The following is a 14,133-nucleotide window of genomic DNA, read 5'->3' as shown; positions in this document are numbered from 1 at the left end:
TTTTTTTTTAAAAAAAGGGAAAAAAATGCCTTTTCAGACCTTGGAGTATTAATAAATTTTAGTAAATTTTGATTCTTATGAAGTTGTCAATGGATATTAAAAAAATTCCATCAAAACAGATTATTAATTTGAAGGCAAAACTACCATAATTTACTACCATATATACTTATTTTATCTTTAGTTTAAAAAAATTACACATAAAATTAGGAGTATGCATTATTTGGATAAACCGCAAAACCAAACCAAATCAAATCAAATTCTAATTTGGATTGATTTTTTGGTTTGGTTTTGGATTATATAATCTACTTTGTTTGGTTTGATTTCGGATTTAGAAAAATGAAAATCGAAAAACCAAATAAACCGAATTTATAAAAAATTAAGTTGGAGTTAACCATTTTTGTCCCTTTTTGATTATTTTCTTTCATTATGATTTAATTTATATTTTATGTTTGGTCATCTATAATTGATATATTTTTAAGCATTGTGTTTTACGTTTTACTTGTGATTTATATTAGAAAGTATATTTAAGAGATTCAATTTTATTACTCCTCCTAGTATATATGTATATATTATTTCAAATTACAAATATAACTTTTGATTATGTTCCTAATTATTGACATAACCAATAAACCAAATAATCAAATCGAAAAAAAACCAAACCGAAAAGAGAAAAACCAAACCAAATCAAATTTATTTGGATTTGGATTTGCTTACACTTCTTCAAAATCAAAAAGCAAAATATCCAAACCGAATAGTATAAAACAAAACCGAAAAAACGAATGCACACCCCTACCTAAAACAACTTTTAATATTTATGTCATATATTTTAAAAAATTTAATCAGATACACAAATCTCTTAAATATAATATTAAATAATTATCTTAAAATTTAAATTCCTTAATTAATGATACATTAACAATTTAAATTATTTTCTGTCGCATCACCTTTGATGTGTTTCCTCCCCCAATTACACCCTAAAATAAGAAATGACAACACCCTGAAATTTTGTCATATGCATCTGGCCTTCTATCATATACATTATGTATTTAAGTTAAGATTATATGTATCTATGAGAAAAAAATTTAGATGCTAAAAAAGGAAAGAATTTTGAATTTTTTAATCTTCTTTTTTATTAATGATAGATACTCTACGTGATTTGTTCCTAAATTCATGCATTTTAGTTACATTCCATATTTCGATACACATAATTAAATGTATAAACTTACTATATATGTATTTGAGATACATGTTTTTGATACTTGATACATAAAATTATACATGTAAATTATTTGATACCTGTGTTGGTGAGAGACATAAGCATATGTAGAGTTCATCTTTTTTTAGATGTAGAGTATTAATACTGGTTTCATATGAATTTAGTACTTTCATATTGACAAGAGGGAATTGCTAGGATTGTAAGTACCCCTTACATCAACACATGTATCAAATAGTGTCGGAGTATGAAATATATTTGATACATTAAATTATACATATAAAAGATACATGAAATAATATTAGAGCATATAAATAGATACATGAAATTAATATTAAATCATATAAATAGATACATGAAATTAATACTAGATACATATAACAAATACATGAAATTAATACTAGATACTTGTATGATACACATGTATCTAAGTGTTTAGTTTGTTGGATAGATCATATATTGAAAATAGATACATCAAATTAATAAACTTACTATTTTAAAAGTAGTAAAACAAAATTAATGAAATTACATGACCAAGATATATATGTTTTTGTCTTTTATTAATAATATTAATGAATTATTATTTGGAAGAATAATAAAATGAAATTAACTAAATATAGATACACTCCTTGATTTCCGCCTTATATTAAGGAATTTGATTAATTTAAATTTTCAGAATTAATTGTCCATATATTATGAAAATCCTCAATTATTCCTCTAATTAAGGAAATCAATTACAACTAATTAATTTAGACAAATAAAATATGTATCTTGATTTTAAAGTTCGGCAGATACATGTATCTCATAGATTCAAACTCATGTATCTTAAGTACAAAATATGGTAGAGGAAGTAATATTTGAAACTATCAAAAATCTTAGTTATTAGGACCTAAACTAGTGGGATTTATGTAGTTTAAAAAGAAAAATAATAGGTTTTGAAATGAATTTATACTTATTATCAATTATATGGTGTGAAAAATGTAGAATGAGTACAAAAATAATGTATATTTTACTTAATGTTTGGATAATATTATCATGTATTTTTGTTTTCATCTTATATGTTATTAATGTATATGAGTAAAGAGAAGTTAACAATTACTTTTATCACTAATTTATTATTCTCTCCGTCCCATTTTATGTGAGGTAATTTGATTTGACACGGAGTTTAAGAAAGAAAGGAATATTTTTAAAATTTGTGGTCCAAAATGAATGATAGAAATTTGTGTGGCTGTAGATCATTTCATTAAAAATAAAATACACATTTTATAGTTAAATTGTTACTTAATATAGAGATATATCATTCTTTTTGGGACCAACTAAAAAGAAAAGTAAGTCGCATAAATTGGGACAAAGGGAGTAGTCTATCTATGATACTTATAAGAATTTTTCTTATGCGCAAGTTTGGATGTGACTACTATAGCGGAGCACAGAAAAGTGTATAGACTAGTCGTGTTATTTTTAGATAGTCCGTTCTTCCAGATTTTTGTATTTATTTTTAGGCTTAAATACTCACGATTCATATCATCAGGCTTTTGGGGTGTTTTTGTTATATTTTTACATATGTATTATCATTATTCTCGTAGACTTTTATTATATTATTACCTTACCCTTATTTAGATGTGGGAGTGAAGGACGAACACAACTCCAAAAGTTGTACGGTGCAATTCTAACAAGCATACAAATAAGGGCATTTTTGTAATTTCAACGGATAAATTGGTTCTGCCTCATAAAGCCATGTGTAATTACTTAGTACGGCTGTCTTCCCAATACTTTAACCCATTCCCACGATAGAAGGCCCAAAATAGTCTCTCATCTTTGGGTTAAGACTCAAAGTCATCCTTGAGTTTTCACATGGAGCACTAATAGTCTCTCATGTTTGCAATATTGATGCACTTTTGGTCATTCCCTAAACTTTTACCTATTTTTTAACATTAATTTTGTTCGTAATTTATGTAAGGAATGTCCCATCGTCTTATTATATATTTAGTAGAAATAATAACTCTATGTGAGAGAAGGTGAGAAGAAGAACACCAAGAAGAACACCTTGTTCTATTCAGTATAAATATTATTGCAGCTAAACTAAAAACATTTTAACGTATGACATTGCAAGAAAAGAAAAAATTGTACTATTGCACGTGAAATCATCGTGATGAATCTCTCGACTTTACCTGCAATACGATTTCTACTAAACAAAATCAAGTGTTTTTCTTCACACAATCTCTCACATGGAGTTACTATTTCTACTAAATATATAAAATGACGATTAAACATTTCATACATAAATTATGAATAAAATTAATGTTAAAAAATATGCAAAATTTTGAAGGAGGACCAAAAGTGCACCAATATTGCTAACATGAGAGACTATTAATGCTATATGTGAAAACTCAAGGATGACTTTGACTCTTAACACAAAGATGAATTCTATTTTGGGCCTTTTCTCCATTCCCACCTTTCTCCTTTTATCACATTCTCGACTATTCTTCATGAAGTTGTGTAATGGAGCTCTTGAAATTGTATCAAAATAGGTTTTTACTTTTTGTCGTTCTTAATTTCTTTGGTGTTATCTTAATTTTGTCTCTTCAAGTAAATCTACTCTTTGTCATTCCTGAAATTTTCCACCACAATAAAAAATCACAACACGGAGAAAGAGCAAATACAGTTCAGGTAACAATTTTTTATTGCTTTGTTAAAGTTTTTCCTTGGGTTGTATCATGCATGTGTGATTGTGTTTTTTTCCTTCTTCTTTCTCTTTCATCCTTTCTTTTGTTTTACGCATTTTTTTTTGATGGGATTTCAGTAGCCGACTCTTTATTTTCTTCTCATTTTGAATATTTTGGTCCATAAAGATTTATAATTTGATAAATCAAATGAATTTTAAGCTCACTAATATGATTAAGCAATTAAGTATCTTTTGCAACTACTAAGTTTTGGTCCAAATATGGATACTAGATACTCTGCTATATGTCTACGCGTTTACTGATTTTCTCATTTCTGCAATAATTAATCATTTTATTCTGATGTGGTTGCTTCTATTGCTTTGCTCTTCTTAGTAAGTTTTAATTAATTTTTTTTTCCCTCTGCTTGGTGTATTAGCAGATGTTCAACATGCATGCATCTATATAGTTGATTGTTTCTTTTTTTCCTTAAATATTTATTTTAGTTGTAAGTTTGTTATGTTGAGTTTTTATCTATGCTCACCTTTTAATGCATCTTACTGTTAATGGAATTCTGATGATATTAGTATTTTTGCTGTTTATTTGAGTAGTTTGTTTTCACATGCATATTGATAACTACATTAGAGTTGCACTCTGATGAATAGAAGGTATTTGACAATATGCCTAAATCAACTAATTTTTTTTTCACAATAGATTTTCTACAACAACAAAAAATGTGTATGAAGTAAGAGATAAAATTAAGACAGGATGGATTGTTATAGTATAAGACGTGTATCATGTTCAGTCTAAAGCATTTCTCTGACATTGCTTTAATTTCTATTCTACCCTTAAATCCTAAAAAAATCATGTCTAACAAATATTAGATCCTTTCTTTTTCTATCATTTGTGCATGTTGCCACTATGGTATTCAGAAATATCAAGATTGGTAATTTTTTCTTTGTTCTTAATTGTCAAACTTGGTTCCCTATGATTTGCAGGTTTCCTCATCTTTTACTTCCAATTGACACACAACAATAATGTAGCTTCATCTCCTTATTATGGTATGTTCATCTTCTCATAAATGTCTTTAGTTTGAAATTGCAAGTAATTTTACCATATTTGAACAAACCATTTTCAATTTGCTTTACTTCACCTATGTTTTTTTTTCTTGAATTGCTTTAATCTTTTGGTTATCTCGATTCTCCGCATTCGTTAAATGTGATATACATTAATAACAAAATTGGTTCTCTCAATTCTCTCTTTGGTTATCCACATATGTGGGATATGAACATTGTATCACATAACTTAACTGTACAAAAAGAAATAGTTATTGTATTGCATTTATGAACTTATATATTTGATTGGTAACTGAACTTTGGAACTATTTAATTGGTAGTTAAATTACATCCCCTTCTCTCATGAACATGTGTGTTGTACTTCTCCTTAAGCAAATACGTGTATGCATATTAGATAGATAGGCACACTTTCTCCATCATCGTTTTTCACCAAGGAAATCATTTCTTATGCACCTATTGTGTTTGATAGTATTCCGAAGAGATTGAGCAACTCTTATTTCTTTGTTCTCTCCACAGAGTTTCCACAACATTGTAACATCCGACAATTTGAAGTGGCTTTGAAGGAGCTTGAAATTTGGAAATAGTCATTTTTGGAAAAATTTAAAAATCTGGAAAATTTGGCTAAGTGTGGAAATCAGTGAGTTTTTGGCCAACTTTGAGCAGTCATAACTCCTAGCTCAGGATGATCCAGGAGTAGTTCCAATTATGTTTGGAAAGCCCTTGGAACGATCTTTCCAACGCCACTGAGTTTACTCGATTCCGAGTTTGTAGGAGAGAGTTATGCCCTTTAGAAGTTGGGCAGTTGGAAGGGAAATCCGTCCGGAAATTTAAGGGCATTTTGGTCTTTTCACAAATTTTTTCTTTTGAGACTACATTGTTGTATTAGGATGATCTTTGGATCATTTTGTCCCATTTTTGAAAGAGAAAGAGTTAGGGTTCTTGAGAGTGAAGAAGAGAAGAAGGAGAAGAAGAAGAAGAGAAGAAAGAGGAGATCAACAAGATTAGTCAAGATCATTGTGGATGTTCGTCGGGGGCGATCCCTATCAAGGTATGTGAGTTTTTGTGTGGGTTGATCTTTTCCCTCACACACACCAAGCTTATTCTATGATTTGAGAAAAGATTGGAAATTAGTTGTTGAAGTTGTTAGTTGTTGTTGATGTTGTTGGTGTTGTTGTTGAAGTTATTGTCCGTTGTGAGACTTGATTGGGTTGTGTATTTAAGTTGAAACCTATTGTATGTTGAGGGAATTATGATTCTAAGAGTTTTGACCCTTTTGAAGTTGATTCACCATCAATTTTCAGCAAATTTTGGCTATCGTTCCCCATCTACGGGCGTGACCTACGAACCGTAGATCAATTGATGGTCCGTACTGGTCAACCGTCAACCGGGACAGAAGTTGAGTTTTTGGGGCATCGATCTACGGGCACGATCTACGGTCCGTAACCTGATCTACGGACCGTAAGTCCGGACCGTAGGTCAACACTTAGTCACTTTCTAAAAAATGAATTCAGGGGAAGTTTCTGTCGCGATCTACGGACCTGCAGGACGGACCGTAAGTCCATCTACGGTCCGTCGATGGCGTCCGTAAGTGTCATTTGTGTCACCAGAAATCTGAAGTCTCAGCCAAGTTTCCCCATTTCTTTTCTCACTTCTTCATGCATGTTCCAAAGTATTATACCTATGTTTTACAGTTGTTTCCGACACTCCAAAGTACGTCTAAGCGTTCAAAAATCCCTCCATAACATGTGATCGAACACCTTGAATTCATAATTCCGACTCAAGGAGAGATAGTTCCAAGTCAAGTGAAGTTAGAAGTCAAGAAAAAGAGTCTCGAGTTTCAAGTCGAGTAAGAGTCTCAGCTTCAAGTTAAGTCATGAGTTTAAAGTTGAGTTCATTTCTCAAAGTTATTAGGGAACTATGTATTCCCAAAGAAGTTTTAAAGAAATGCTGTTACATTTGAATAAGGTTGGAAACTGAGATTTCCAAAGGGGCCTTCGGGCTAGTTTTTGAGTAATTATCTCATATCAGCAGGAATAAATATATTTTAAAAACATAAGAGCCAGTACATTTTTGGGAGTAGTATCGAGCACCGAATTGGGGGAGCGTTCAAAGAACCCACAGCCCCCATAAAACCATGTTAGCCACCATGGGTAGAAAAGGATCATACTTTTTAGATGAATCCCTTTTCAGATTAGACTAGTGGATCCATTAGGCAGTTCAGGTCTTATACCTTTGGCTGGGTATAAGATGCTCTGGCAGCGTGAGGTCGATCACTGTATCATCACTATAGCTCTTATGTGATGGTTGTCGGTTAGAGAAACTCCCACAGCAGTTATTGTATTTTCATACACAGAGATTATTGTATTTTTATATACATCAGTTCATTGTATTTCTATATACATTCCAGGCTTATTGTATTTTTGTATACACACAACAGTTATTGTATTTTCATACACAGAGATTATTGTATTTTTATATACATCAGTTCATTGTATTTTTATATACATTCCAGGCTTATTGTATCTTTGTATACACAGAGTTTATAGCATGTTTTAAACCGTCTTTCTTTATATCGCACTTGTTTTAAATTGCCTTATATTGAAAGAAGTCAGTCAGGTTGAGTTGAGTTGAGCCAGGTAAGCTATTCAGTTTCTTCCAGTTTTCCTTCTAGCCTTTGTTGTTTAGTTTTCCAGCTTGCATACTCGTACATTCCATGTACTGATGCCAGTTGGCCTGCATCGTTTGATGATGCAGATTCAGGTACCCCGGATCAGCATCCTGCACGTCGTTGATCCAGCTGAGCACTCCAGAGTCAGTGGTGAGCCTCCTTGCATTCCGGAGGACTCAATTATTTTTTGTTCTTAGTTTTTGTTTTATTAGGGTGTTGCGGGGTCTGTCCCAACATCTATTTCAGTATTTTAGAGGCTTCATAGACAGACAGTCAGTCAGCTAGTTTTGAGTCTCTTATCTATGTATATATGTAAATACTCTATTTTGAGACCCGAGGTGCCTTTATGGCCAGATTTCTATCAGTTAAGTTGTTTTTATGATCTTGCTTTGCATGAAGTTATTTAGTTGAGTTAGGTTTCCGCTGAGTTAAGAAAGCCAGGCCAAGGGTTCGCTTGGGGCCAAAAATGGTCTCCGGGTGCCGGTTCCGCCCTGGGTGTAGGCTTGGAGCATGACAAACATTTTCCTCTGTCAGACAACTATCCAAAAGGTAGATTTTACTTAATTTCTACTAGACAATATTATTATATGATCAGTATGTGTGTTATTTGTGATTGGGTTCAAATTTTTTGGAACCTGTATCCTTTGTTTGCCTCTGGTTTGATTGCATTTTGATACTGCATAATGACTTTGTTTTTACCAAGAAATATTAGTTATAAATAATGTATGTTGTTTAGAATTAAACCAAAATGTGACTTTACTTTAACAAAATTGAGAACTACTTGCAATAGTAATGTTTGACAAACAAGAACGATGTGTTGCATGACCCCAAAATACTGACATGAGTGTAATTGGAGATGCTGTGGGTGAGCACTTACTTATGTCTACACTTAGTGTTCTTAAGATTACCTGAGAAGTAGCGTTGACACATGGAGTAACGGTAATTATGCTTTCAATGACCTGAAATCGTGTCATTTCTTTCTTCACTTCCTTTCATTGATCTTCTAATGGAACTTGCAAAAGTTGGTTAAATGTTTCTTTATAGTCTGTTTTGAGACTTGATTATGTTAAGTAGAATGCAACTTGAGGATGGTCCACTTGTTCAGTTTGTGCTCAATGTTATCACTACCCATCTGAAAAAGAGTATTCATCTGCTTTATTGGTTGTCTGAGATATCTTTAAATTATGTTCCTTTTTTTTTCTTCCTTATAAATTATAACTGCATCATAATTCCTATGAGCTTATTACTGCATCCTAATTCCTAGGAGCTGTCACAACTTTTGGATAATCTTCTTGCTAATCTGGTGTTGTGGGATATGCAGGTCAATGTGGCTATGAGCTGAACGAGGTTAGTGATATCAACTCAACAACTTTGTATACATATGTGTTTTTTGAGGCATCAAATGCTAGCATTATATATGGCTCAATTTTATGTTTACAGTCAGCATATGCATGTTTGCACTTAACTCTGTATGTTGTTACTCAGTAATTGGCACCACATTATTATATGCTAAGCATACATGTGAAAGCTTCTCTTCTAAGTACCTGCAGATACCATCTAGCCTGCCTATTCTCCCACTCCCTTTTATTATTACCTATGAAATCTTGAAAGTAAGTCGTGTATTTTGTTTGATTTGTGTCCAAACTGCGGCTATACGCTTTTCTAGGTCCTCTTCAAAGTTAATCCCGTTGTTGGTTTGGATTTTATGGCTTAAGTTTAAGTTGTTTTGATGTATGTGGTATGAAGTCGACATTTAACTAGAAAATAAATTATGCTCCTTTCTACTTATCTAAATATCTATTGAGTCTCTATCACGGTTAAAGTAATTATCTCATGTACCTAAACTTAGCTTGTGGATTTAGAAACCGATGAATGAATTTCTTGCTAACTGTGGTTTACTTTCATGGCGAGAAACCACAATGCATGTGTGGAATCATACATAGTTGCAGGAAAGACGAGGCCAGGTTGTTGGTAGACTTGCAGAAGCTTAGTTCTCATGCTAACTTGCTAAGTAGAAAAGACAATACTCGGCTATTGCTGTTTGATCTTCTTATTCAGAAGATATCACCCTGGCAACAATTTTTTAGTTCCTGCTTGGGTGCTTCTATCTTTTCATTTCAGAAATTTTGCATGCATACTAGACATAGATCGTCTTACTTCTCTACACAGATTTACATATCGCTCTAACCTTGCATTTTCACTATATGACACCCCCTTTCCTCTGAATATGCAGAGTATGGATAAGCTGCTAGATATGTTTGCATTAACTTTGAGAAAGAGTGATGATATTATAAATATAGGCGTCAAGAAAGTAAGTTTTCTTGTATGTCACTTGGTGTTGCTCATGCTGCTAACTAGGATGGATGAGGATGAGCTAGGCTTTCAACAACAAAGGGCACATTCCTGAAGTGCAGCTTGACAGCAATAAGGAATAAGTCTCCCCTATCACCGCACCATTAAGACCAAAATATCACTAAAGAAAACATTTGATTCCATTGGATAACAAACTAATAGCTGAATTACCAAACCAAGGCAACTGTTGAATCATTCAAATAATGCACCACCTACCCACTACTCTTCAGCAAAACCCTAAGCTCCATATTATAAAACTCTAATGCCTCCTCTTCAATCATTATCAGGCAGAGAGAAGAGCAACAATGTCGAAGAGAGGTGCAATTCGATTTCTATCGTATTTTCATTGTCTGATCTCAATTCAATATATTTACTTTAAAACTTGAGAATTTAGAGAACTTTCATGTCATGTAACTCATTATTACTTGAGAAACCAAGTTATTTAAGTCATATAATTCATAATATACCTTGAATTAAACATATTCAAATGTTTCATGTAGTTGGGATGTAGATTAGTTGATTGCTTGCTTGATTTGCTTACCATAGTATAATACTGAAACAAGATGAGTAGTTTGGTCTCATGTATTTTTCAATTAAACGTAACTTAAGTATGAGATTTAGAGAATTTTTAAGTCATATAACTGTTAACATATATACCTTAGAATGACAAATTATATAATAGTTATTAGAATGAAATAAGTAGTCTAATATAGTGGAATCGGTACAAATTTTTCATGTAGTCAATCATGAGTCCCGAGTAGTTTAGGAGTGTGACTTAGTTGAATGTATTGTAATGAAATGAGCTTAATAGAGTGGAAGATGTAAAAATGTTTCATTTAGTTGGCCTCGATTAGTTTGAGACTGAAACTTGATTTATTGGATAATTAGGTATAAAAATGTAATCAACTACACAAAGGTTCCACTGGGAACAAGTTCAGGATGTTGTTGGGTTTGCCACTAGTGGTAGCTGTTTATTGTAATTTGAATGAAATGAGAAGCCTATGTATTATACTGAAATGTGCCTAGTAAAGTGGAAAATGTGAACATGTATCTTTCTATTAATTAAGACAAGTTATTGCTATCAATGTGTTCCTCTTTCTCCCGACTACTTGCATGTGAAGTGAACAATTATTGTACCATGAAACATTTGCACATTATCATTCAACAAATTACTTCTGGTGGGTTAACATAATTTCTTTGATGCAGGATACAAAGACCTTTTATAGTAGCGGTGATCAGTCTTTAAGAAGTAAGGAGAGTAGTCATGCCGATTTTGAAAGTTTTTGATCGCATCAATGTTCTAGTTTCACAAGTCAAATCAATGTGTCATTTTTCTTTTGAGTTGTTTCAAATAATTTTTTAGCTTTACAACATGAATCAATTCTCGAGTATGAGACAATTCTAGAACAAATACTAATCCATTTCAATACATCTCCTCTTTAATGAAATAGATTTTAGAGGCAACATGTGAAGTGACTGCTCTAAAATACATCTTATTCTGCATACTTACTCTATTGGAATTTCATTTGCAATGTGTTTTGTTCTATCATGGACTAGAAAGGTCAATTACCAACTTAACAATTACGACTGACATGTACACATTGCTACTACAATAGTTTTGGTACAATTTTTTTTTAGCAATTCCTTTATCTCTTCTCTGCTACTATGTTGCTCTCTATCTCCTCTGTTTAATAACAAAACAAAGAGCAAGGAATTGCAGAGAAGATTGTTGCTATTATGGTGCGAAGGGTCATTTTACTCCTTCGCACAAGCCACCACATGTATTTCTTTCTCCATTAGAAGTTAGTGTCACGGCCCAAGCCTACACCCTGAATGTGACTGGCACTCGAAGACCATTGCTGGCCCCCAAACGAACCCTTGGCCTGGCTTTCTTAACTCAGCGGAAAACTCAATGCAATGCAAGGTTTTAAAACAACCTGACTGAAATAAAATCTGGCTAAAAAGGCAACTCGAGTCTCAAAATAGAATATTTACATATATACATAGATGAGAGACTCCAAACTAACTGACTGACTGTCTATGAAGCCTCTATAATACTGAGATGGATGTTGGTACAGACCCCGCAGCATCCTAATAAAACAAAACTAAGAGAAAAACACAATCGAGTCCTCCGGAACACAAAGAGGCTCACCACTGACTCGGAAGTACTCAACTGGATCAACGGCGAACCGGTAGCTGGCCCTGGGTACTTGTGTCTGCATCATAATAAAATGCAGGCCAACTGGCATCAGTACATTGAATGTACGAGTATGCGAGGTGGAAAGCTAAACCACAACTTAAGCTTGAAAGGAATACAAAAGAACTCTTACCTTGGCTCTGTTCAACTTATGAATAACTGAACTCAATATATAAAGCAATACGACACATGCAATATATAAAACTTGCAAAAATAGTGTAAACAACTTAGCTTGTTAAAGATAAAACAGTAACAACTCAACTTTACTTATATAAAAGTAATATAACTTTAGTGGGAGACTCTTTCAACCGACAATCACCACCATGAGCCCTAGTAGTGATACAACGTTTTACCTCACGTTGCCCAAGGACCATCCTATACCTTGCCGTGATATAGGAAGCTAACTTTACCAAGTGGATCCACTAGCTTAATCTTACAGATTCATCTAAAAAGTATGACCCGTTAACTCCTATGTTGGCGCATGGTTCTTATGGAGAGTTGAGTTTATATGAACTCGTGTCCCCAATTCGGTGCTCAAGACTACTCCCAAAAATACTTTAGCTCATAAGTGTTTTAAACACATCTTTCTTTATTTGAGATAATTACTCAAAACTTTGCCCGAAGGCTCACTTGGAAACAACGTTCCATTTTTCTTGAAAACTAGCCCAAAGGCTCTTTTGGAATCATAGTTCCTTTCTTACTCAAATGTAAAAACATTTGGAAACTTCTTTGGGAATACATAGTTCCCTAATAACTTTTGAGAAATGAACTCAACTTTAAACTCTTGACTTAACTTGAAACTTAACTTAACTCGCAACTTGACTTAACTTGAAACTTGAGCCTTAAAATGAAGTTAAAACATTCAACAAAGACTCTTGGAAAGCTTTAAAGACTTGCTGTGACTCCCTTCTTGAACTTCTAGACTCAACTCTTAACTTGCCTTGAGTTGGAAACTTACTCTCCTTGAATTAGAATCATGGATTCAAGGTGTTTGATCACGTGTTATGGACTAGTTCTTGACGTTTAAACGTACCTTAGGTTGTTGGAAACAACTTGGGAACATACGTACAATACCTAGGAACATGTATGAGAAAGTGGGGAAAAAATGGGAAGACTTGGCGCTCTGAGTGGCGCGGAGCGCCAGACCTCAACCTTCAGAGAGGTCTGGTTGGGGCTCTGGTAGGGGCGGTGCCCCAAGGGCTGGACCTCAGAGTCCCTCTTGGGGCGTGCTGGCAGGTGCGACGCCCCAGCCCTTTTCCCCGAAAACTTGACTTTTCTCCTCCTTTTCTCCAACTCTAAACCTTTTGAACTTCAAAGCTTCATCCCCCAAACACTTAGGATCATCAAAACCCTTAACATACACTAGATTCAACTCAAAAACACCACCGGAAACATACACCAAACCAACAAGAATTACAACACAACACAACTACAACCTCAACAATTCCAACCAACAACTTCAATCAAACATAATCAATTTTTTTCTCGAAAATAAAACGAGTTTGGCGTGTGGGGGAAGGAACCAACCCAATACTATTGTCACGCCCCGAGCCTACACCCAGGGCGGGACCGGCACCCGGAGACCATTTCTGGCCCCAAGCGAACCCTTGGCCTGGCTTTCTTAACTCAGCGGAAACCTAACTCAACTGAAAAACTTCATGCAAAGCAAGATCATAAAACAAATTAACTGATAGAAATCTGGCCATAAAGGCACCTCGGGTTTCAAAATAGAGTATTTACATATATACATAGATAAGAGACTCAAAACTAGCTGACTGACTGTCTGTCTATGAAGCCTCTAAAATACTGAGATGGATGTTGGGACAGACCCCGCAACATCCTAATAAAACCAAAAACTAAGAACACAAAATAATTGAGTCCTCTGGAATGCAAGGAGGCTCACCACTGACTCTGGAGTGCTCAGCTGGATCAACGACGTGCAGGATGCTGATCCGGGGTACCTGAATCTG

This window comes from Solanum stenotomum, chromosome 3 (genome assembly GCF_019186545.1).
Source record: "Solanum stenotomum isolate F172 chromosome 3, ASM1918654v1, whole genome shotgun sequence".
Taxonomy (NCBI): Eukaryota; Viridiplantae; Streptophyta; class Magnoliopsida; order Solanales; family Solanaceae; genus Solanum; species Solanum stenotomum.
The sequence above is the reverse complement of the archived record's forward strand: the minus strand, read 5'-3'. Positions refer to the sequence as shown.